This window comes from Sus scrofa, chromosome 7 (genome assembly GCF_054392235.1).
Source record: "Sus scrofa isolate SSC_HxYL_T2T_F1_AM1 chromosome 7, Sscrofa_HxYL_maternal_Yorkshire_Landrace_v2.0, whole genome shotgun sequence".
Taxonomy (NCBI): Eukaryota; Metazoa; Chordata; class Mammalia; order Artiodactyla; family Suidae; genus Sus; species Sus scrofa.
Window position 1 is genome coordinate 100,525,929 of NC_139389.1, and position 27,286 is coordinate 100,553,214.

The window sequence follows — 27,286 nt, forward strand, 5'->3', positions numbered from 1 at the left end:
CAAATGTTTAGGCTTCCTGTTGTTTGAAGTACTGTGGGTTTTATGTAGTTAGAGGGATTCTAAATGATTTCTGCAGTCATAAAATTCTGGGCTCTGGTTTTAAAAAGAGCACAGTACTTTTTCTGTAGTCAGAGCTCTAAAAGAGAAGCACACAGTTCTTACTCTTGAAATGTGGTGTTTGTTGGTTCAGGGACTCTGTGTCTCTTAACTAGAACTTATCACAACTTCACTTATTTGACCGGTTTGTTTTTAAGGAACTTAATAAGTTTAAGCTTACATCATTCCTCAGGCAGGGATTTCTAAAATCTTCTTTTCCCTGCAAAGAAAAAAATCACCTAAAAACTCCAACTAAATAAACTTAAAAATGAAAATAAATCTTTTTAAACTATAAAAATGTAATATGCATTCTTCATATAAATTTAGATAATAGAGATAGCTACTTTGATGTGTTTAATGAACAGATCTTTGGCAGAGGAAAGTGTGATCTTTGGCTTCCTCCTGCAGTGCTAGGGTTCCTAGGGTAGTAGCACTCCAGTGAATCAGATTTTCTGGGTTGTATGGGGACAGATAGTAAAGACTTTATTTCCTTTAAGAAGAGTTTGAACAAATGGGAGGTATGTGCTCTTTCTGTCCGAGTTATGTATTATATTGCTCTGTATTATGTATTATATTTTATTTGGCTAAGAGCCTAATTTTAATGCATTTTATTAAAAAAAAAAACTTACTAGGAGTTCTCTGGTGGCCTAGTGGTTAAGGATCTTGCATCCTCACTGCTGTGGCTCAGGTCCCTGATCCAGGAACTTCTGCATGCTGTGGGCATGGCCAAAAAAATCTTCTTAGAGAGTTATCTGTAAAACTGTAAGATTTATAAAACTAAATTACAGCTATAGGACTTGTTAACTTGTTGAGAAATACTAGGTTAAAATATAAGTTCTGCTCTGTATAATTTAACAGAATAGAATATACTTTTATCATCAGTAATTTTCATTTTCTGAACTTGTAGTTTTAGTAGTATGCTGATGTTATCAGTATGTAAATCTTTTTTTCCATGACTAATTCTGTTTTGTTTATTGTGAATTTGGTTGTGGTTCAGGTGAGCGTAAGGGAGGTTTGTGGACTAGAGCTTACCATTTTGGGGATGGGTTCGTTGTGGGACCAAGCAAGCTAGAAATGAGGGTGAAAGAAAACAGTAGCCACTTGGGAGCAATTTGAAATGAGGGGACAAACATATTTTGAGAAAAGATGCAGTGTTTTTAAAAATAAATGATTCATACACATACCTTAATCATTAGGAACATAATCAAATTTTTTTAAATTTGAGTAGAAAAACATCATGTTAGAGCACTTTGAATTTCATATTTATTAGGTTCATATTTTGTGTGGATGAAGTATGGAATTCTTAGTTGTTTTGAATTGAGCCCTCCCGTGGCTTCTTAGACTTTTAGCTAAGGGTGACAGTCCTAAGCTGTGGAAAGTCCCGAGACTGAGTTTGTAATGTCTTTGTGTTAAGTAGCTAACACAGAATGACTTTAGACTAGATTTCATTAACCTGTCTGTTTCATATTTTTTGCTTGAAAGACTCATCATGGAATTATTAGTACTTTATAATTCTAAAATGCTGTGAAAGCATTAAACACTCTTTAAAGTATCATATTTATTAGAATGTTCCTTAATACAACGTAGTTCATTCATTAACCCATACTTAGTTTTGGTTATTGTAATTACCTGTCCCCAGCCATCCATCGTAGTCCTAGGCCTGTCATTCTTTTTTTTTTTTTTTAATTTTTATTTTATTTTCCCACTGTACAGCAAGGGGGTCAGGTTATCCTTAGATGTATACATTGCAATTACAGTTTTTTCCCCCACCCTTTCTTCTGTTGCAACATGAGTATCTAGACATAGTTCTCAATGCTATTCAGCAGGATCTCCTTGTAAATCTATTCATTCTTTAACTCTTAGTTTTACAGAGACATCTGTGAGAGTATATCCAGGTCATGACTGACCTGAGGATGACTCAGGAGAATTCTTGTAAATGGTGGTTATGACTGTGGAATGGTTTTGTACCTGGTATTGTTGCCCTGCTACCTCAGGTTTTGGAGTTACTTGGTTTCTCCTTAACTGTCTCTGGGCAAGATACTAGTTTAGGCAAGTTATTAAACCTTAGATTCCTTAATTGCAATTTGGAAATGATAGCAACCACCTCTTAGGGTCATTAGAGGACCCACACAAAATAATACCTCTACTATTAAGGATAATAGCAGCTGACTGAGGTTTTATTTGTTTGTTTGTTTGTTTCTTTTTTTTTTGGAAGACTTTTTTTTTTTTTTTTTTTTTTTAAAGAGCAGTTTTAGGTTCACAGCAAAAACTAAGAGGGTAGTACAGAGGTTTCCCATATACCCTCTGACCTGACACATGTCTAGACTCCTCCAATGTCAACATTCTCCACCAGAGCGGTACATTTATTATACTGTTGTACCTACATTGACACATCATAATCAAGAGTCTTTAGTTTACTTGGGATTCACTCTTTTTTTGTGGTTGTTATTCTCAATGAATTTATTACATTTATAGTTGTGCAATGATCATCACAACCCAATTTTATAGCATTTTCATCTCAAACCCCCAGCACATCCCTCCGTCACCCAGCCTGTCTCCTTTGGAAACCATGCGTTTTTCAGAGTTTGTGAGTCAGTACCTGTTCTGCAAAGAAGTTCATTGTGTCCTTTTTTCAGATACCACATGTAAGTAATAGCATTTGATGTTGGTGTCTCATTGTCTGACTGACTTCACTTAGCATGATAATTTCTAGGTACATCCATGTTGCTAAAAATGCTGGTATTTTGTTCCTTTTAATGGCTGAGTAATATTCCATTGTGTATGTGTACCACATCTTCTTTATCCACTCCTCCGTCGATGGACAGTTAGGTTGTTTCCATGTCTTGGCAATTGCAAATGTGCTGCAATGAACATTGGAGTACATGTGTCTTTTCAAGTCATGGTTTTCTCTGGATAGATGCCCAGGAATGGGATTGCTGGGGAGTCACTCTTGATGTTGTATGTTCTCTGGGTTTTGGCAAATATATAATAACATATATTTATCATTTTAAAACCATGAAGAGTATATTCATTGTCTCCCCAAATCCTCTGTACCTTTTCCTCCCTTCTCCTCAATTTCCAACTGAACAATTACTTATCTTTTTACTGTCTCCATTGATTTTCCTTTTCCAGAATGGTGTATTAATTGGAATGTTATAGTATGTAGCCTTTTCAGAACGACTTCTTTCACTTTAAGGTCCCCTCATGTCTTTTCATAATTTGATAGCTCAACCCTTTTCAGCACTGAATAATATTTCATTGTCTGGGTATATCAAAGTTTACTTATCCATTCACCTACTGAAGAACGTTTTGGTTGTTTCCAAGTTTTGGCAGTTATGAATAAAGCTGCTATGTGCAGGTTTTTTGTAGATGTTAGTTTTCAACTGGAAGCTACTTTTATTGAGTATTTATTGATTTTAGCCTGACACTGTACTATGTACCTTACATGTAAAATATAATTTAATTCTTAAGTATATGTAATAGATTAGGCAAAGTTCATGGCGCATAGTAATACATGTCCAGTAACTGACTGCTGTCATTTTTTCTCTGTTAGATCCAAGCAAGTAGGTTAAACAGAATTTGAAGCTGTTGAGATGAGAGTCAGGAGTGGGCATTCTGATCAGACCTCAAAGACTTAATGAGAAGTTGACAGTGGTTTGAAGGCGAGCTATCTATTAAATTGTAGTTCAGGGATAATCTGCATGGTCATCACTTAGAAAACTTAAGATGTAGAGTTTGGGGTTCATTTTCAGAAACACCCACTTTGTAAATAAGAATCTCTGGTCATGGAGCTCGGATTCTGCAATTTTATGAGCTTAATTTTAATAAATAATTCTGATTCACTGTGAAGTTTAGGAATTATCCTTTTAATTTATCATTATTATTATTATTATTATTTTGTCTTTTTGCCTTTTCTATGGCCACTCCCATGGCATATAGAGGTTCCCAGGCTAGGGATCTAATTGGAGCTATAGCCGCTGGCCTACATCACAGCCACAGCAACGCAGGATCAGAGCCGCATCTGCGACCTACACCACAGCTCACGGCAACGCCGGATCCTTAACCCATTGAACAAGGCCACGGATCAAACCCGCAACTTCATGGTTCCTAGTCGGGTTCGTTAACCACTGCGCCACGACTGGAACTCCTATCCTTTTAGTTTATTAACAAATGATTCTAGGAGTTCCCACTGTGGCACAGTGGGTTAGGAATCTAACTGCAGTGGCCAGAGTTGCTACAGAGGAGCGGGTTCCATCCCCAGCCCCGGTGAAAGGACTTGGTATTGCTGCAGCTGCAGTGTAGGTCTAGGCTTTGACTTATATTCAGTCCTTGGCTCGGAAACTTCCATATGCTGTGGGTATGTCCATAAAAAGAAAAGATTCTAGTGATTTTTAAATAGTTCTTTTTCTTTGATATAATAAGCTTTCTATTTTATTGGTGATAGAGCTGGTAAATTTTTTTCTATTAAAAATTTTCCATGTCATGAGGGTACGAGGGTAGTGATATTTATTCATTCAGCTAGTATTTAGCTAACATCACTTCTTTGTGGTGTATTTTAATTTTTTCATAAATATAGCGTATTTTACCTTATTATTTCAATAATATAGTCTTTATGAATAGGATAGGAAAGTAACACAGATTAAGAATATACTACTGTGGAGATAGAGAGGTAGAAAGAGTGGTTTTTGGTGCTAATTAGAAAGGAAAAAAATAACTATTAATAATTTACATAGCTAATATGAATAATTAAAACCTAATGGGAATTTTCAAGGAGTTTTGGTATGGGTCACTTTATTAGTCATATTAGTTAATGAAAGAGTCATATCAGGAATGCTCAGTTTCTGTGCTTTTTGACAGTTTCCTTCCCTCCTAATGCTCTTATTTTGTGTTTTGTCTGTGTTGACTTCCTGGGAAGTCTTTACTCCAAATCTGTAGTCTGGGAAATCAAGTTGCGTCACTACAGTGCTTTATGTGGGCCTCAGCTTTCTTAGATTCTTAAGGTAAATGAAACCTTATCCAAAGGAACCAATACTTCGAGTCATAATTTTAAACTCCATTTCAGTGAGTCTTTGCATTGGTATTTTTAGCCCCCAAATCTTTCTGGCTCCAGCATCCACTTTAATAACTGTGTGGGTTGAGCAATTCTATTTTTATATCTATAGTTTTATTCATTCTCACAAACTAGGTCACCAGGGCTTTGTCATTGTTAATGAAAAAGGTATTGTACACTTTTTTAGGAGTATGCTTGGACTGAATGAAGCTAAAACATAGAAATTGTTGCTCTGCTTTAAATACCCTCGGGGTATAATTTTGCATATGTTAAACTCAATCTACTTGCCAGTACAATAATATTATTTATCTCTGGGAACTTTGGCTATTCTGTTGTGCTATTTAGAATTCACATGAATTACTAAAACTTTCCTACGAGGCCTTTTATTTGATAGCTTCTGTCTGACCTCTTCTTTAAAAGTCATCTTCAACATTTTCAAAAGAATCATTTGGGTCTTTCTGGGACTGGAAATTTTGCTTTTGTAGTGACAGAAGCAGAATGAAGCGGTGGGGTATAGAAGAGGAGAAAAATCGGACTAAATTTTCACATGCCTGTTTCATTGTGAAAAATAATCGAAGCCTTGTGTCCTTTTCTTTACTGAGGGTAGTGGTGGTGGTAGTGGCAGGAAACTCAGTGTAGGGTAAGGAGTCATCGAGGAGAATGTATGTCCTAACATGGAGTGGTTATTTCCTCCAGTTTTCCTTTCATGGGAGGCCCGGGTGCAGTATTGGTATTTTATCACTCACACCCAAGTATTGACAATGTTGGCGTTATAAATAATCTCCTGAGTTACTGTCCCTTCTGTCATTCTTCTCTGTTTTCAGTGTGGGTATAGACCCATTACAGGGTTGATGTGATTATATTACTATTATAACTTGATTTTTTTTTCTTTTTAAACCAGAGAATAGCACACTAATTTTTCCTTTACTCTTAGAGTATTTTTATTTCCAACAATTACACTTTCCTTTTGAATGATTTCAAAATGTTTTGGTGTGATATGGGTAAATATATTATTATTTTGTGGTTAAGAGTATAAGCTTTTAAGAATCTCTGGATTTAAGTCTCAGCTTTGCCACTTACTAGTTGTGTGACCCAAGCAAGTTATTTATTTTATAAAACTCTTGCCTCAGTTTTATCTATAAGACAGGGATTATAAAATTATCTACTTTATCAATATGTGTTGAGTATTAAATCATTTTATAAAGAACAACGGCTACAAATAGTATAGGCTAAATAAATATTATTAAATACTATTATTCACTCACCAAAATAGTATTCTCAGTAAACTCGAATAGACTTAAAAAAAATAATACTTAAAAACTGTAGAAAAGTTTAACTTAGAAAGTTATTTTTAGACCGAGTTTGGTTTCTCTCTCTCACTCCCCTTCTTTCTCTCCCCCACCCTCCACATGCACACCCGCTCAAACTGTTAAAGAACAGTGTTTTTCAAACTTCATTGTCCAGATTGCTCAGGGATCTTGGTAACCTGTAGATTTTTACTAGCTTTGGAATAGGCCTGAGGTGCTGCTGTTTTAATAAACTCCACAGATATCTAGATATAGCTAGTCTTTAGATTATATCCTGAGTATTAAAGTTACAGAATGTTCCATTAGTGGTTCTCCATCCCTCTGTAAGTACATTATAAACTTTTGGGTGGTTTTTGTTTTTGTTTTTTAGAAAACATGCCTAAAAAACTTTATCTGAGAACAGTTAAGTCAAATCTCTGGCATCAGTGTTCTGTACGTCATCATCATCATCATTTTTCTAGGTCATTCTCATGTGTGAATGGCATTAAGAGCTACTCCTTCAATGATGTGAAGGGGAGTCAGTAAGCCAAGTAGCTCCATATTATGTCTTCATTTACTTTATCTTCATGTATTTTATCTTTCTGTTTATTTTACTTTTTTACTCTTTACTTTTTTTTTTTTTTTTTTTTGGGTCTTTCTGTCATTTTAGGGCCATACCCACGGCACATGGAGGTTCCCAGGCTAGGGGTCTAACTGGAGCTACAGCTGCCAGCCTACACTACAGTCACAGCAATATCAGATCCCAGCCACATCTGTGACCTACACCACAGCTCACCGCAATGCTGGATCCTTAACCCATCAAGCAAGGCCAGGGATCGAACCTGCAACCTCATGGTTCCTAGTTGGATTCGTTTCCACTGTGCCACAATGGGAACTCCTCTTTTTACTTTTTTTAAATACATTTACTTTATCTTCCATCATTTTAAGCATCTATAGGGATGATGAAGCATAGCTGATAAGAACTCTTTAACTGGGAGGCAGCTGATAATGTTGGCCTGAAGTTTTCTTCACACTAGACTAAAAAGTTTGACTCCTTGAACCTTGTTTCATAGAGTCTATTTCCTATCACTTTCATCATCTTTGTAATCTTTTTTGGATTCTCCCTAATGATTGGATTCTCCTAATAGCTTCCTGAAAGTATAGTAACTCCTCAAAGTATAAAATTGCTTTAACAAATCTAAACAATGGCAGGGGCAGAAGAATAAAGTTCCTTCTGCTTCTTAAATTCTGTGATTTTCATTCAGATGGAAAACTTATATTTGTTTCAGATTTTTTATTGTCCATTTCTTTATGTTTTGGGAAGCTGGAGTGTGTTTTCTGCTGAAGTATTTGTTTTAATACCTTACTGTCTTAGGTTATATTCCTTTTTTATTTTCCTTCTCATCTGTACTTTTTGCTTCTATTTCTCTTCTTGTACACATTTTTGGAGAGAGGCAGTAAATATTTTCTCATGGACTATCAAATTTTGGGAAAATAGTTTCCCAAAGTGATCACGATCATCACTTCAATTTTATTTCATCTAACCAACCATATGTGTCAGTTAGAATCTGGACAGGGAAGCAATCTACACTAGATATTTCTGCTGAGAAAATTTAATACAGGGAGGGGTTATATAAGTGTTGGAAGCTGAAAAGGCAAAAGGGGAATACTGGAATAAAGCAGAGACAGTAATTACAGAAAGCAGCAATCATCCCTAGGGCTGGGGGGGCAAAGAAGAGCTGAGGGTAGAGTTGGGGCTCAGAACTTCTGGAGGGGGTACTGTCTGGTATTGGTATTTCTGGCACTTCTGTGGGGTGCTTCTGAGAGTGCCAGAAAAAACTTGTGGGTGTCACCAACTGCTACTGCTGGGGTGGAAGGCCTGTGCCAGGTCAATGCTGAGAGGAAAAAGCATGTATCTCCTTTTAGTGTCCTTACTGACAGGATGAGGAAGCTGGCAAAAGAGAAAAGCAGTTTCCAGAGTTCTATTTTCAGCATTACTGGGCTGAGTATTAAAGGGTGGATTTGGAGTGGAGAGGCTGTAGCTGAATAACCAGCACATAAAGCCTTCTGGTCTTCTGGTTACAAGATGGCACAGGCTTTTGGTCTCTTGGTCTCTTTCTTAGTCACATGCTCTTAGTGTCTAGGATTTAGAATGAAAAGAGTTGGAGTTCCCTTCGTGGCACAGCAGAAAGGAACCATGAGGTTGTGGGTTTGATCCCTGGCCTCGCTCAGTGGGTTGGGGATCTGGTGTTGCTGTGAGCTGTGGTGTAGGTCGCAGACATGGCTCGGATCTGGCATTGCTGCCAGCAGCAGCAGCTCTAATTCGACTCCTAGCCTAGGAACCTCTATATGCCGCGGATGCGGCCCTGAAAGGACAAAAGACAAAAAGACCAAAAAAAAAAAAAAAAATTAGAATGAAAAGAGTTGTTATCATTTTAAAATACTTGTCCGGCTATTGTAATCTGTAGGTATGAGACAGGACTATGTGCTCTAGGATAACTCTGTCACAGCCTTTCTTGGGACCTGAGATTTAATCATTAGATACTCATTCCTTTACTTCTCAAGGGGTTTCTGTTTTTTAAGACCCTTTATTCAAAACACAAAAATTGTAGGAGTGATGATAAACCATAGATTAAAAATTGGTCACTTATTTGCCAGGCAGTAGCCTGCAATGGATATCTTTGAACAGGAGATTATACCTTCTCTCTCATTCTAATTTTCTTCTTCCTGAAGAGCTTTTCAAATTTTAATATGTATATGAATTATTTGGGGATATTGTTAAAATGCAGATTCTGATTCAAAATGTCCCTGGGTAGGGCCTGAGAGTCTGCATTTCTAACAAGCTCCCAGTGGAGACTGAAGCTACCTGTCCCTAGACCAGACTTTTCTCCTCTCTTCCCTGCTTTGAGAACTGCTGGTCTGGCTTGGATCCACTGTTGGACCTGGTTTTGGGTGGTTGAGTGGTGGGTGGATCATGAAGTAAGAGTTTCTTGCAAGCCCACTTTCTAGAAATATTTTGAGCAATTTTAGTAGAAGTTTTTATAGCTGTTTCTTTCCAGGTGGGACTAGAAGGCAGTGTCTCTGAATAGGTTGACTTTTCTGCCATAATTTTGATGCTGCTCTAGATGCAGAGGCATGCCTATCAATTGTAGTTTTCCTGGAACATCTGAGGCTTTTCAGTAATTTGTGTACATGTTTAAGGGAAACTGACCAATGGAAGATAGGATAGGACAGTTAAAAAAATTCATGCATCAGATAGCTTGTGTTCATTAAAGCCATTACTCTTGATTAAATAGGGATATCTATGGGTTTAAGGAATTTGGTTTGAATTTCATACTGATTATACTTCCCCACTTTCACACTTTGATATACTTAAATTTCTCATCAAACATAGGGTCTTGCCTTGAGCCAAAACAATGGTAGCCTATCTTAATTGAACTTTTCATACAGCACAAAATTGTTAAGTTGTTAATTGCTCTTTACATTTGGATTTTGCTTTATCGAGGCATACCTGATCACACAAATAAAAAGTTAATCTTTTTTTTTTTCTTTTTAGGACTGCACCTGTGGCATATGGAAGTTCCCAGGCTAGGGGTCAAATCTGAGCTGCAGCTGCAAGCCTGTGGCACAGCCACAGCAATGCAGGATTGGAGCTGTGTCTGTGATCTCCACCACAGCTCACGACAATGCTGGATCCTTAACCCACTAAGCAAGGCCAGGAATCGAACCTGCATCATCACGGATACTAGTCAGGTTCTTAGCCTACTGAGCTACAATGGGAACTCCCCCCCAAAAGTTAATCTTTTATTCAATTGCCATCCTTTAAGATTCTTCCATCTCCACCACTCCCAGTTGCTTGCTCTTTCCTTATACAGACCTAGATTTTCAAGATCGTATAAGTTCTTTCTTTTTTGTCTGTTGGTGCTTTACGTGAATGTTAAATTTTTAATTCATGCTGTAGATAATATAATTCAGATCATGTAATTAAAATAATTGGTCTCTATATCATTTGAGGTGAAAGAGTTAAAATGGAAGTTAAGGATTCAGGGGAACCCTACAGAAATGAAGGGTAAAAAAATGCTCAGTTTTAGGATCCTAAACAAAGCATTTTGATTGGCATATAGAGACCCTTACATGCACACAAACGTCCATATTTGAATATTTATAGAAGATAATCTGTCAAAATTACTGTTATTTTAATTTGCCAAGCTTGGCTGATTGCTGCAGTTGGATGTTAGTTGAATTCTAGATGAGGAACTGTAAATATGATCTGGTCTAGAATATACTTTTTGTCCTTGAAGCTGTTTGAATATTTCCCTCCTCGTTTTTTTTTTTTTTTTCTTTTTTTTAAACAGTGGGGTCTTTTTGTGTTAGTTGGACTATTATGTTCTTTTTTAGAGAAAAATAATGATAATAACAGTACATATTAACATTTTTTAAGTTAAAAAATGATTTTCATTTTAGTGATCAGGAATTGTTTGAGTAGTTTTAACTATTTGTCCAATCTTTGCTCAAGGGAACTTTTCCCTGTAGAGTTCAAACCTAGGGATGTATTCTCATTTGAGTGGCCTTGAGGTTTTGTGTGGATAAGTTTCATGTTAACAACAAAGAAAATGTATATAGTTGTAGATAATTACTAGTACCCCTTTCTTTAGTCTCATTTTAAATAGTTGATAATTTTCGTGACCCAGATTCGATCAATAGTCTCTCCCATTGTAAATATTATGTGGTTTCCTCTGCTTCTTATGTTCTAGGAGAAGAAAGGTAAGTCATTTTTCACAGTTAATATTGACATAACTTTGTGAATAAATCAGATTTTCTCTTTTTGAAAGTTAGGTAGTGTTTCCTCACCCAGAAAACACTTTATTATTTATTTACATCATATCACTATTCCTCAAAAGATTCCACTGAGTCTACATTATTTCAGCTCTAGAGATGATACATTATTGACTTTCTGAAAATCATATGAACATTTCTTCTGAGCCGGACTACATTCTCTGCTCTATCTGCTAGGCTCTCTTGTCTATTTTACATAACCATTCTCGCCTGAATGGTTTGTTTTTACATATTATCACCTGACATGACTAGATAGTCTTATTTTTTTGCTTTTGATATTCTTTATCTTGTAAATTGACATAATTGGATCTTTTTGTTATTACTTTAGCAAGAAATTACGTCAAGTACCAAGTCTTATTTTATTTACACATTGACTTTGTTTTGGAGTTTCAGAAATGTGGGATCTCAGAAATATATTTTATATTTGGAAAATTAAGAGTGAAACTTTCAGAGCATTCTTTTCTATCTTTCACAAGCATCCATCTTCATTCTCATTTGACAACTCTTTTTTGGGTAGGTTTTCTCTTTTTAGGAGTATTTATATAATCTTTCACTTGTTACTATGATCTCTTTTCCCGGTTCTTTTTGTGACCAACCGCATGTCTTTCAGCATGTATCTCACTCTAATTCCTCATCATCTTCCTAGGAAAATATTTGTCCAACTCTGTAGCCATTATTTGCCTAAAGAGTAACCTTATTAATCATTCCTTAAGATGTTACACTCGCTCCTAATTTTGTAATGGTTCGCCATCTGTTCTGTTTATTTATATAAGGGGCTCAGAAATTTCTGTTGTACCTAGTGTATCACAGATGTGGAAATAATAATAAAATAAAGTTTACTTTTTTGTAAAGTGAAGATATTGCTAATATTCCCTTGTGTTTGGTTATTCTGATATTCTTGCTCTGTTTGGAAACTTATTATGCAACATAACTTTCAAATTTTTTAAGGTGAATTAGACATGTTCATCTTATTTAACCAGCATGCTTTTGGTTAAGAATGTTAAAACTCAAGTTGCATAAAATTTAAGTCAGTAATATAAAAAGTAATGAGCTGGTTTACAATGTGATTTGGAAAAAAAAATTAGCTGTATTTCCTGCTTTAAGGACGGCAGATAGCACTGTACAGTTGATTTTCTAAGTAAATTTTGATAAAGGTTAATTTCACAGCTATGGAAAATATTGGGAATTAGTATTGAAATGCCAATTTCATATACAAATTTAAGCTTTCTGCTGATTTTTTTTTTCCTCCAGAAGAAGAATCTTAAATTTGTTTAGAAGACATAATGCTATTTTAGGAATTAAGAAGCAAGCTTTATTTTTCTGCAGTTGAGCAATAAGGATAACGGGTACATCACAGTAGTTAGGTCACTTTATTTGGAAATCCTAGCCATGGCAATCAGCGAAGAAAAAGAAATAAAAGGAATTCAAATTGGAAAAGAAGTCATAAGACTGTTACTATTTGTGATGATATGATACTATACATAGAAAATCCTAGAGACGCTGCTAGAAAACTACTAGAGCTCATCAATGAATTCAGTAAAGTTGCAGGATGCAAAATTAATACCCAGAAATCTCTTGCATTTCTATACACTAATAATGGAAAATAAAAAAGAAAAATCAAGGAAACAATCCCATTTATCATCGCGTCAAAAAGAATAAAATACTTAGGACGAAACCTACTTAAGGAGGCAACGGACCTGTACTCTGCAAACTGTAAGATGCTGATGAAAGAAATTGAAGACAACACAAACAGGTGGAAAGATATACCATGTTCTTGGGTTAGACGAATCAATATTGTCAAAATTACTACACAAATCAATAATACTTTAAATATCAGTGGTTTAAATACACTAGAAGACAGAAATTGTCAGAGTGGATCAAAAGTCAAGGACCAACTATATGTTGTGTACAGAAACTCTTTTTAAATATGAAGACACACATAGATTCAGGATAAAGGGATGAAGAAATATATACTGTGCTAACACTAATCGAAAGCTATAGGTATATTAGTTTCATACAAGGCAGACTGAAGAACAAGGAAGGTTTTCAAGGATAGATAGAAGCATTATATAGTGATTAAGGGATCACTTCTTCAAGAAGACATAACAGTCCTTAATGTGTATGTACCTAACAACAGGTTGTCAAAATATGTGACACAAAGACTGACAGAATTGCAAAAAGAAATAGATCAATCCAGTATTATAGTACCTCAACACTTTTCCATCAGAAGTGGATAGATGTAGCACGTAGAAAATTGGTAAGGACATATTTGAACTCAACAGCATCATTAATCAACTGGATATAATTGACATCTATAATCAATAATATCAGGGAATATACATTCTTCTCAAGAAGAAAAATGGAATTAATAGAAAAGTCAGAGTTCTTTTTAGCCTTTAACTTTTTTTTTTTTAAGTAGGATTTGCATCATGAATATCTGATCCAAAAGAAGACAAATGCGGAACTCATTAAAAAAAATACAGCAGGAGTTCCTGTCGTGGCTCAGTGGAAGCGAATCTGACTGGTATCCATGAGGATGCAGGTTCAATACTTGGCCTCACTCAGTAGATTAAGGATCTGGTGATGCTGTGAGCTGTGGTGTAGGTCACAGCTCAGCTCAGATCCTGCGTTGCTGTGGCTGTGGCATAGGCCAGCAGCTGTGGCTCCAATTCGACCCCTAGCCTGGGAATCTCCATATGCCATAGTGAAAAGACAAGAAACAAAACAAAATAAAACAAAACTGTCAGCTACTTCTCCACAACCTCTTACATATTTTAGTATAAGAATTTTATTTTTATTTTTATTTACTTATTTATTTATTTTGTCTTTTTGCTGTTTCTTGGGCCACTCCCGCAGCATGTGGAAGTTCCCAGGCTAGGGGTCCAATTGGAGCTGTAGCCGCCAGCCTGCGCCAGAGCCACAGCAACGTGGGATCTGAGCTGAGTCTGCAACCTACACCACGGCTCATGGCAACGCCAGATCCTTAACCCACTGAGCAAGGCCAGGGATCGAACCTGCAACCTCATGGTTCCTAGTTGGATTTGTTAACCACTGAGCCACGATGGGAACTCCAAGAATTTTAAAACTTTGATCTTTTGTAATGTCTGTACATTTTTCTTGCCTCAAGTTTGGTAAAATGAATGAAATCCATATGGGGGTTATGTTTATAAATGAACCCTCCCTGGCACTTTTTCATTTATTGGATATTAGGAATACCTCCTACAATTCTTTGGTTCCATGTAGCAAAATTTGAAAACTGTGAGGTATGAATTCCTTGTGGCCAGTATTTGATAATTACTGACCTTTGCTCCTGAATAATAGAACTCTAAATATCCAGATTCTTTTGAGTGATCTAGAAGCAGAGCTGAAGGAGGGGAGAATTTGTAAAGGAAGAGAATATTCATTGTTATCACCATTTGTGTGCCAGGTAGACTCGTGAAAGCAACATCACAGTGATTGATAACATAGATATTATTCTCTCAAGAATCTTGTTAAAATTCATTCACTGAAATTGTTCCCTTCTCCATAGAATTAAAAAAAAAAAAAACTGAAAGAAAAAATAAAACACATCAAGTGAACTTTCCTTTTCGGATCCCAAGTAGCAGTTTGAGGACAAAATCTATCAGTGTATAATCCCACAGTTTCTGTCTTAGTTGTACAAACATGGATCAGATCAAATCACTTCTTACCTCAGTTTCCCCATCTTCAAAATGGAAATAGGGCTTACCTTATAAAAGTTACCTTCCTCAGAAGTTAATTGAGGAAATGTGTGTAACATGCCCAGCTCCTGTTTGGCACGTACCAGTGTTAACTTCTCTTCCGAGTTTATATCAGCATCAGTAGTAACATCTGGATTCCAGTCCTTGAATTTACTAGCCACTCATTGTGAGATTAAATTATTTTGTCTCTCCCAACCTCATGTTCCTTTTACATAAGATCATTAATTATCTGTGTTTTAAAAACTTGTGGTTGCAATTCATTTCCTCTTGTAGTCTAGGAAGTTGTTGTTAACTCTAAATCTGAATGTAAAACTGCTAAGAACTTATACAAATATGTGGGTTTTACTGGATAGATCTTTTGGACACTAAATCCACAATATTTCTTAAGGAACATATAGCAGGAGGAGTATAATAGGGAAAAGTACATCTCTAGTTTTTTTTTTTTTTTATGGGAGGACACTGCAATGGCTTACTTAACTTTTGCTTTATATAATTCAGTGGAAAAGTAGGAAAATTATAGACTGAAGGATTTATTTTCACTTGAAATAGCTATTTCTAGAAGGAATACACATGGGGCCCTAAGTTAGGAAGTCTGAACTCTTGAATATACCTCTTTCTTTGCTTTTATTCTTTTTATCTTAGGTAAATTTATTTTTTAATGAGATTTTGGTATACAATAATGGTTTCGTGAGCAGATCTTGGAAACTTATTCAGTACTACGTATTTTCTGGTATGGTAATTACCAGAGAAGGAACTAATAAACCAATATTAAAATTTATTATTAAATTTAGTTAGTAAGGTAAGGTCAAGACTTATAAGTGAATCACATTAAATGAATTATGAATTAGATCAATATTAATGGTGAACTTAGCTATGTGTTACGTCAATGTAATTTCTTTGACATAATCACAGAATAGAAATTGATATATGTGTAGTTTATCGTATTGAAGTATTACAAAGTTAAAAACTGAAGTTCGTGTTTTTAACAATGTCATAATTCTGTGAATTTCAGTTAGATTTATTTGAATATGAATCACTTTTATAAAAATCAGCAGCAAAATATTATTACCATTATGTTTCATAACAGGTGAGTCAGCTTTTGTATATAATCGGATGAATGTAAATTTTAACTTATTTTCTTACATGTTTCCCAAAGTTTAGGATATGATTTAACGTACAGAGTGGGAATTTAGGAATTCCCAACTTATCATTTTACTTGATATTATGTAGCTCCTTATTAGATGCTTATTAACAACTCTGAAAATTTTGCACCATGTAGAGAGTAGACCTTTGCATGTATAGTCTTTACCTGCATAGAAGAAAACACAATAAAAGCAGAATTGTAAAAATACTGATTGCATACAACCTTCTGCTGAGAAAATGGAAATGAATTTATGTGTGAATGTTAAGGACATATAGATATGTTGATTATGGCCATGTTTACTATTTTTATTTTAAAGCAAAGGATTTGCAGAAGTAGTAAATGTATTATGGGTATGGCCGAAATCAAAATAACTTTATTTTTTCACGTTTTTTTTTTGTTTGTTTGTTTTGTTTTGTTTTGGTATTGTGTTTGTGGGTTTTTTTTTTTTTTTTGGTGTTTTTCTTTTTTTTTAATCTTTTTAGGGCGGTACCCATGGCACATGGAGGTTCCTAGGCTATGGGGTGAATTGGAGCTATAGCTGCTGGTCTATACCACAGCAATGCCAAATCTGAGCTGCTACACCACAGTTCATAGCAACTCCGGAACCCTAACCCACTGAGCAAGGCCAGGGATCAAACCTGCAACCTCATGGTTCCTAGTTGGATTTGTTTCCACCGCACCACAACGGGAACTCTGTGTTTGTTTTTTTAGAGAAACCAGGTACTATTATTTTTAACTACTTTTTTCTTAATAATTTAACATTAAGAACTATTAGGATTTTGTGATGTGCGTTTACAAAATATTATTTGGACAGGTAATTCATAAAGTAATATTATTTATATATTTTTCACTTTTTTATTGTGGTGATAATATATGTAACAAAATTTACTATTTAGCCATTTTAAGTAAGTTAAAATTTAGTAGCATTAAGAACATTTTAAGTATGTAATTTAGTAGCATTTAGTTTATAGTTTAGTTGTATAACCATCAGCAGTCTCCATCTCTGGAACTTTTTCATCATTCTGAACTGAAATTCTATAACCATTAAGCATTAACTACCTATTCTTCCTGACCCCCAGCCCCTGTAATATGGGGTTGATAATTCAAAATACATAAATAGCTCATATGACTCAACATCAAAAAAATAACCCAATTAAAAAATAGGCAGAAGATATAAATAAATACTTTTCCAAAGAAGACATACAGATGGCCAACAGGGACATGCAAAAACTCCCAACATCGTTAATCATCAGGCAAATGCAAATTAAAACGACAATGAGATAATCACCTTGCACCTGTCAGAATGGATATCATCAAAATGAATACCAGTAGGAAATATTTGTGTGGATATGGAGATAAGGGAACCCTTGTACATTGTTGGTGGGAATATAAATTGGTGCAGCCACTATGGAAAACAGTATGGAGGTTTCTTAAAAAAATAAAAATAGAACTACCACATGACTCAGTAATTCCAATCCTGGGTATATATCTGAAAAAAAAAACAAAAAGACTAATTTGAAAATATACATGTACCCTAATGTTCACAGTCTCGTTATTTATAATTGCCAAGACATGGAAGGAGCTGAAGTGTCCATCAACAGAATAGTAGATAAAGAAGATATGGTGTGGAGTTCCCGTCGTGGCGCAGTGGTTAACGAATCTGACTAGGAACCATGAGGTTGCGGGTTCGGTCCCTGTCCTTGCTCAGTGGGTTAACGATCCGGCGTTGCCGTGAGCTGTGGTGTAGGTTGCAGAGGTGGCCCGGATCCCGCGTTGCTGTGGCTCTGGCGTAGGCCGGTGGCTACAGCTCAGATTGGACCCCTAGCCTGGGAACCTCCATATGCCGCGGGAGCGGCCCAAGAAATAGCAGCAACAACAACAACAACAACTGACAAAAGACAAAAGACAAAAAAAAAAAGATATGCTGTGTATATATGTACACACACACACACCCACCCACACTGGAATGGTACTCAGCCATAAAAGGAATGAAAATTTTGCCGTTTGCACTGACATGGATAGAGTTGGAGGATACTATGCTAAGTAAAATAAATCACAGAGAAAGGAAAATGCTGACTATTATCACTTCTATATGGAATCTAAAAAATAAAACAAATTAGTGAATATAACAAAAAGAAACAGATCAGAGATGTAGAAAACAAGCTAGTGGTTACCAATGGGAGAGGAAAGGGGGGAGACAATGTAGGGTAGGAAATTGAGAGATGCAAACTACTCTGTATAAAATAAGCTACAAGGATATATTGTACCACACAGGGAATATAGCTGGTATTTTATAACTATAAATGGAGTATAACCTTTAAAATCCAAAACTTATGTTGTACATCAACTAAACCCGCATAAAAAATTAAAGTGTGAAAAGCAAAAAAAAAAAAAAAAAATTAACTCTCCATTTTCCCTGACCCCAAACCCTGTAAACACTGTTCTGTCTCTGAATTTGGCTACTCCAGGTTCCTCATATGAGTTGAATCATAAAATATTTGTCCTTTTGTGATTGACTTCTTTCAGACTTGTATTCTGCTTTATGGTTATACCACATTTTGTTTATCCATTTATTTGTCAGTGGACATATGCATTGTTTCTTCATTTTGGCAGTTGTGAATAATGCTGCCATAAACATTGGTGTGCAAGTATCTGTTCAAGCATGGTCATGTATTTATATATATTTTAGCATTTTAAAATTTGAAATAATTCTGTTTAATTGGACTAGATAAATGTCTGTGTGTTCACTGATATCAGTGAAATATTTATTGAATATTTGTTGAGTATTCTAAGAGATCGTGAATCTTTATTGAATACTTCTTGTGTATTGGGGATATAAAGAGTAATAAAACCATGATAATATTTTTGAAGAACTTACAATATAATGAGACTAGTAGGATGTGTTTATAAAAACACGACTTGGTAGCATATACTTTTTAAAAAACATTTTTTATTGTGGTTGATTTACAATGTTCTATTAATTTCTGCTGTACAGCAAAGTGACCCAGTTAATACATATATAAATAGATATACATTCTTTTTTTTCACGTTATCCTCCATCATGTTCCATCACAAGTGATTAGATATAGTTCCCTGTGCTATGTATACGTTGAAGAGAGAGTCACAGAACTGACCCAAACCAACATCCTCTCATGCTCAGATTTTTGCATTTCATTCTAACCTATTAGGAGGCAAAATACATGGCCATGATCAACGTGCATTTTCCATTCAAGCATATGTATTTAACATTAATTTAATATTCTTGCATAAATTTTGGAATGATGATATTGAAATGGAATTTGGATCATGACACTCCCCTAAACAATCTTCTCCAATAACAATACCCTTAGAGTGACATACATTCTTTCTCCAAACTCCTACCGTTAACTCTGACGGCATTTCCTTTCTCCTTCTCCATCTTGAGTTGGATCATTTTTTTATTGTGGATACATTCCTTATGTATGTAAACTGGCTTAAATGTGAGTGAAAGGCAGAAAGATGAACTCTATATATGTCTATATATGTTTCCAGGTTTATAATTCTAATTTAACCCCTCTGGTACCTGGATTTTCTAAATGAAAGAAAAGAGAGTAAGCTTATCTAGAGGTTTCTCAGCAGATGTTTCTTAGTAATTTAAAAGGCCAAAATTCTATTGGAATAACATTTTGGTGCATTTTGCTATTTCAGTGGTATTTTTCCCTCTCTCAGATATATTTTTCTCTAAAAGCAAAATTAATCTTTTATGAATTCACTCAATTTTGCAGTTTAATTGGATTTTTAAGGTTTTTCTGTGTGTACCAGCTGGACCTTTTGGATACTACTCTCTTTTTCCACAGAAATGTTAGAAGAACCAAAGAAAGACATATAACCAGCTGTTAGATTCACATTTCCTTTGGATAATGTTTTGAATCTCAAAAGGAACTTTGAGAATTTTAAACACAGCTGAGCAGAGTTTGCAAGAGGTAACACTAATACTACTTTTTTCTCCATAGTTATTTTCTTGGCTCCCAGCAGTGAGCCTGAATTCTGAGTGGTGAAGACATTTATAGGCTCAATACTCTGTAGGGTAAAAATAATGAAAGAATTAATTTCAAAGTTAAAACTTTTTTAAAAAGATAATTATAGAAGTAAATGATCATCTATTCATTCAACACATGTATGAAAGTCTACAGTGTACTAGATACTCCACTAGACAGTGAAAGTAAAGCACTGAATGAAACAGAATCAATACCTATACTCATGGAACTTAGATGGCCTGGAACAGTGGGTAGAACATAATAGGCTCTTAAAAATAGTTTGAATAAATGAATGTTTGCATTGTGGGAAGAATTTGGGTTAAGAGGTATTTTAGTGAAGAAGTGTAGAGTGCCCCATTGATTGTATTTGAGCTATTTCATTTAAAAAAAATGAAAACAAATCATATACCTCTTAATGGGGAAAATGATTTAGTTTTGGTGATACACAGAATGTAATACACTGGAGCCCTTAAAAATAATGGTATACATAGATGTATGTTGGCTAGCATCAAAGGTATTTACTTAATGTCAAATTAAACAAAATAGGCTGTAGAATAGGGTGTGTGGAATTATTCCTTTAGTATAAAACTATTTACAGTTACATAAGTGTCTCTAGAAATGGTGGAGAAATGGTAATAATGAATTATTGTTTCTATGACTTAAGTTTCCTGTGATCTTTCCTTTATTCTTTATGCATTTCTGTGATTGTTTCTTTTGGTTTGCAGTGACTATGTGCCACTATTTAAAAATAAGCTAGGAGTTTCCGTCTTGGCTCAGTGGTTAACGAATCCGACTAGGAACCATGAGGTTGCGGGTTGGATCCCCGGCCTTGCTCAGTGGGTTAAGGATCTGGCGTTGCTGTGAGCTGTGGTGTAGGTCGCAGACGCGGTTCAGATCCCGCGTTGCTGTGGCTCTGGCATAGGCTGGCAGCTACAGCTCCGATTCGACCCCTAGCCTGGGAACCTCCATGTGAGGCCCTGGAAAAGACAAAAAATAAACAAATTTAAAAAAATAAATAAATAAAAATAAGCTAATTTAAAATATTTTCGGATAAGTTGATTTTTTTAAACTTAGTATCTGTTTCAGTAAACATAGTTACTGGTTGATGGTCCATTGTCTTATAAATGTAAAAGTGTATCTACATTAAGGAATTTTGCAATTTTCTTTCTGGAAGAGTATAACCAGAAGGAAATGATTACCTTTAACATTTAACATTTACTTTTAACACTCAGAAGGTATAGTTTTAAAATGAATGGTAATATTTTTAAATGTATGTAATGGTAAGAAAACATTTAATAGTAATTTTACTTTTGATTTATAGATACTTCAAGGAATGTCTACATAATTAGATGTTGGAGAACTGAGAAAATTCTTAGGTTTTTTGTGTATTTGAGAACTTAGTTTGGGTATAGTTTAATTATATTGAACTGCATTTTATATCTGAAGATTCGTTTTGCCCTCTCCTTTGCTTAGTATAGCTTCTGATTTTCCTAGGGAGAGAATACAGGCATTTTGGGAGTCCTGGTGATATCTGGTCAATATTCCTGGGTTTTGAAAGTATAATAGTGTAGATTATATTGATACTTCATGACCGTTTTCTTAATTTCTTGCAGTAACTTGTGTTTTTATCAGAATAAATTAATGGGCTCATGAAAAATGTTCTATGTATAGATTGTTTTTAACAAGCTCATTTTATTAGAAATAATGTATCAGTTGTACCTTTTTTATCCTTTGGAAGATCATGTCAATTTTAGTTATTGGTGTTCCAAATGATATATGATGAATTTGAAAACTTGTCTCAGGTCTGTTTATCTTTTTGAATGATATTGTTAAATAATTGTTTAAATTACAATGTTAGCCTTTAAAGATTAACATTATTTGGATTAAATTATTTAGATATAAATGAAAAGTATTATTCCTCTTCAAAATAAGAGTTTTTGTCAGGCCACATAACTTGAATTGTGATATGTTAAATTTGAAACAATTTTTTCTTTTTAGATATTTAGCTATGTGCTATAATTGCATAAAATGTTCACACACTGAGCATGCAAAGCAAAGAGATCAAACTATAAACTTTAGAAGGTGATTTTAGATCCCTTTTTCTCTCTTTTTAAAAACTTTTCCCTTCTGAAAAATAAGATACCTGTTCCAGTTCAGTGAATATGATTATCATCAAATCCAGGTAGAATGGTATATCTCATCTTCCTTCATTTTTTTAAAGTGAGCTAGTTTAGAGAATGAGGATTAACTCATTTTGTTAGGTTTTGACTCCTTTCTAGCCTAAAAATATGAATCTTTTCCACAGTAAGTTATCCTATTAAAAATCCTTTAAAATGTTTAAAAATAATTTATAAGAAAGGATTTTTTTTTTTTTTTGTCTTTTTAGGGCCACACCCACGGCATGTGGAAGCTCCTAGGCTAGGGATCGAATCAGAGCTGCAGCTACCAGCCTGTGCCAGAGCCACAGCAATACCAGATCTGAGCTGTGTCTGTGACCTACACCACAGCTCATGGCAACACTGGATCCTTTAACCCACTGAGTGAGGCCAGAGATTGAACCTGCATCCTTGTGGATACTAGTCAGATTGTTAACCTGCTGAGCCACAATGGGAATTTATCAGAAAGAAATTATAGAAAAACTGAAACAAAATGCCTAAGTTAATACCATTTACACAATGATAGATAGCATTTATAAATGGTATTTTGTTATACAAAATATATATACGTATAGATAAAAACATTGTGTGCATTAGTCTAAATAAAATTAATGGTTTTTCATAATACCTGTACTTTCCTTTATTGTACTTATTTATTTATTATTCAACAATATTTATTGTGTTTGCTGTATATTATAGGCATTGTTCTAGATTCTGAGTGATACCAGTCAACAAATAGAAATTATTGATCTCATTGAATGTATATATTTGTGGAGATACAGAAACTAAACAAAAATGTATGTCAAATGGTGATAAATATTCTAGAGAAAAGTGAGTACATCAAGGCTGATAACAAGGAATGTTGGCATGGGATTGTTGGAGTGGAGAGTGTATAATTTTTATATAGAACGACTAGGGAAGGTTTCCTTGAGAAAGTGACGCTGAATATGATGAGGGAAGAACTATGATGGATATTTGGGCAGGCATGTTTCAGACAATAAGTTAAGAAGCCTTGTTGTGGGTATAGGCTCAGTATATTTAGAAACCTAAGAAATTGTGTAATTTCATTTTTGCTTTCCCAATAGATTGTCAGAGCTACTAAAACAGTGGGGAGTGTCTCTGTCTTACTCACCATTATATCCTTGGTATTCAGTATATTCCTAAACACGTGATAGGCAGTGGGCCAGTGGATAAATATGGATGAATTCCTGAATGATGAGGGGGAATTTTGGAGGAATCTTTATTTTATTAAGTTCATTCTACTAAGATATTTTAAGCTGCAGAGGTCTTTATAGGTAGAAAACAGGAGGGCTCTTTAGGAAGAATGATTTTTCCAAAGGTCACTTTTAATTATAGTAGCTTTCTTGGGATGGCAAAGATTTTTATTTCTTATTCTAGCTATTGATAGGGAATCCTTTTGTTTAAATGTATGGTCTAGGCATGGAGAGATACATGCTGTGGAAGACCTCCCTGCAGCAGAATCTGGAATCAAATAACCGGCTTGAAATTCCTGTTTGATACTTGCTAGCTGTGTGACCCTCACCCCTTAATTTCACTTTTAATTGCCCAGGTTTTCTTATTTCCTAACAAGATAGATATTGTTATTTCAATTCCAGTATTCTTTATGCGATAAACATTTTCTCTTGCGTAATGGGATTTTCTCATTAATCTTCTAATATGCTGCTTCTAATAATGTAGGCTATTAACTTAAGGGAGTTATGCTTAAGAAAATAGGACTTTGGAATCAGACAAACTTGGGTTCTATGAAAGCTTATTTCTTAAAGTTATTTGTTAACATCTGTTATAGTTCTGTCTAACTAATGAGGGAACAACCAAGAAGACCAAAGAACTGCTTCTAAGAGTATCTGAACATCAGGAGGTCATGAATTCATTTAGGAAAGGGATGCCAAAATAAAATTGCTAAGTTACAAAGAAATCTCATTAACTTTCTAAAGGACAAGAAAGCCATATCATCTTGGAAACTTGGAATGCTAAACACTGAGTTCAATTTAGATATCATCATGGTGTTTATCATCATCTCCAGTATTGTCAAACTGGATTGTATCATCATCTCCAGCAGCAAATATATGTGTTTCATTGATTTCATCATGTTTTGGAAGCTTGCCGTATGCCTTAAGACTTATAGCTTCATCTGCATTGTATTTTAAAATTACATCAGCTTTGTTATTTCTGATTGTCTGGCAGAATAACCAATAAAATATCTGAGGTATTTATTTAAACAAGTGCATGCAGTGTCTCCCAGCATCTCAGATACCTTTCCTGTGGTGGCACTGGCAGCTCCTCCTTTGAGTGGCACATGACAGAGTAGCATGCACAGATGGAGCCATGTGCATGGGAGAATTTTGAGACTGAACTTTTCCAAGACATGATTATTAGCAGCATCAGAATTCTTTCCTTCCATCTTCCCTTTCCATGTGTGTTAATGTTTTAAAGGTTTTCTGGGCACAAGTATAGAGTAATCTTTACTCTTGTGCTTTCTTAGCCTCGTTACTAAGGTAGACTTCTCTCCTTGGGTCTTTACTGGAATGTCCCAAGGATTTGATGAGGATTTTTTATCTTGCTTGTGAGAACTTGGATGACTCCTGGCCCTATGTAAGCTCTGGGAACTATTCACCTTTAGTTACCTGGTGGGTTTTCTTTCCCAGAGGTTGTTTTTGCTCAGTCTTTTCAACCTATGCTTATGCAAATTGTTATTCAGGTAAAATTTAAATGGAACCCCCTCCCCTTTAAAAAAAAATAGGTTCTTTGAGTTGCTCTCTCACTTCAGCACCCCCTTCCCTCTCCTCCCCACCAAATAATTGTTGCCTTGGCCTCTCTTTACTCTGACCTCTGTCTTTTCAACTCAGCAATGCACTGGCTTCCATTTGGGTTTCCACTCTAACACACTACAATCCCAAAGGGGCTTTCAGAAAGACAACCTGGGTAACTATAGGGCTCACCTTTTATTAAGGAACCACTTTCAAGCTGCCTGTTGTCCATTGTTAGATACATAATTTGTCCAGTTTTCTAGTTGTTCACATGTGGAAGTTAAATCTGTGTTCTATTACTCCCTCATGGGTAAAAGTAGAGATCTCTTAACACTTTTAAACTGAAGAAAGATATTCTTAGCAAGTGATACATCCTGCCCATTTAAAATTGTCTTCAAATACTATTATGTGTAAAAATTCATTTTTAAACATGTTGCCTAATTTAAATTTAGCTTAGTAACAACATTTCTGTTATTCTTCTACACTTAGCTGTAAATAAAACTGCTTTATCTGCTTTTCATCTAATATTAGTTACCAGTCAATTGTTGCATTAAAATTGGTATAATGCTAATGACTTAAGATAGCTAATTCTTTTGGTACTTTTATGTCTCACTGAAGATCACTGGCTGTTTTATGGTACTTTTTTTTCTCCCCTTTTTGAACAAGATTCAGGAGTTCCCGTCATGGCTCAGTGGAAACGAATCTAACTAGTATCCATGAACACTCCAGTTCCATCCCTGGCCTCTCTCAGCGGGTTAAGGATTTGGTGCTGTGATGTAGGTAGCAGATGCAGCTTGGATCCCTTGTTGTGGCAGCTGTGTCACAGGCCGGCAGCCACAGCTCCAATTCAGTACCTAGCCTGGGAACCTCCACATGCTGCAGATGCGGAACTACAAACAAAACAAAGAAATAAATAAATAGGATTCAGTATAGCTTTAAAAAAATCTTAACATAACTCTTATTTAGTATAGAAACTTTTAGGGCCACACCTGCAGCATATAGAGGTTCCCAGGCTAGGGGTCAAATCAAAGCTGAAGCTGCCAGCCTACACCACAGCTTACAGCCTCTCTGGATCCTTAACCCACTGAGTGAGGCCAGGGATTGAACCTGTGTCCTCATGGATACTAGTTGGGTTCATTAACTGCTGAGCCACCATGGGAGTTCCAGTATAGAAGCTTTTTCCTAATAAATGTTTTATTTTCCATCTATTGAAATAGTGTGTTTACTACTGTTCACTATTTCTTTAAAATTCCTCCAATTAGTTTGAAAGCAATGGTAATTGGAAGTAGAATGTAAACATTAAAACTGGTGTGAAGTAAATTGAAAATGTCTCATTAAGTTTGAAATTAAGAAAAAGGATATATTTGGTGAAGAACTGCAGTGAACCTAAAGTTTGTTTGTTTGTTTTAAGGATATGAGGTGCTCATGAAAGAGATAAGGACTCTTTCATGAAAGAGATAAGGATGCTTTTGGTTGATTCAGTTGGCAACATGAGCTTCATTCTTTTTCATTAGTGCTTATGGTGTTTCTGTTACTATACCGGGTACAGGGTACCCTATCTGATAGTCATTTTGTGTCTATGATATTCTTAGAAGAGAGACTTGAAATTCTTAGGGGAATGTTTGAAAATGAGTCAGTAGTAGCATTGTGATTTGAATGTTGTGTGCTCAGGCTTAATTTAAGGAAGGCATTTTTGCCTCTGGCATCAGAGTTGTATATTGTAAATTTTACAAAAAAATACCGAAGAAATTTATAGACATAATTTACATATCTCTTGAGATAAAGGTCAGTCTTATAATTATAGCTGAGAGACCTATAAATGCACTAATTCCAACAGATAGGAACAAAATGTCTGCATTTTTGTTACTTTTCTTATTTCTTAAAAACTTTTGTGATAGTTTTAAAAATTACCTCTTAGCCATTGAGTTTGATATAGCAAAAGACTGTTTACTCTTTAAGATTTTTTTTTTTTTTTTTTTTTTTTTGGGTCTTTGTAGGGCCACAGCTCCGGCACATGGAAGTTCCCTGGCTAAAGGTCAGATTGGACCACAGCCACGTCTATGACTTACACCATAGCTTACGGCAATGCCAGGTCCTTGACCCACTGTGCAAGGCCAGGGATTGAACCTGTCTCCTTCTGGATACAGGTTTAGTCGGGTTCGTTACTGCTAAGCCACAATGGGAACTCCTACTCTTTAAGTTTTTTGATGGCAGA

The 27,286-nt window shown here is 35.3% G+C and overlaps 1 protein-coding gene and 1 long non-coding RNA gene across 9 annotated transcripts in view; one reads left to right on the plus strand and one right to left on the minus strand.

Annotated features, from left to right (window-relative positions):
* The window catches only part of FUT8 (fucosyltransferase 8), a 288,757-nt gene that overhangs the window by 74,105 nt on the left and 187,366 nt on the right, over positions 1–27,286 (plus strand). Inside the window, exon 1 of one of the 8 annotated variants that reach the window (XM_084966725.1) lies at positions 2,632–2,741. The exons of the other annotated variants lie outside the window; for them this stretch is intronic. The gene's annotated coding sequence lies outside the window, so the exon portion shown is untranslated. Of the gene's footprint in view, positions 1–2,631; positions 2,742–27,286 lie in introns of those variants that run through there. 8 annotated transcript variants of the gene reach the window in all.
* Positions 10,003–14,828, minus strand: LOC146401806 (uncharacterized). The gene is made up of 2 exons (XR_014811010.1): positions 14,338–14,828; positions 10,003–13,732 (listed from the first exon to the last, which is right to left on the minus strand). It is a non-coding gene; the product is annotated as an uncharacterized LOC146401806 (long non-coding RNA).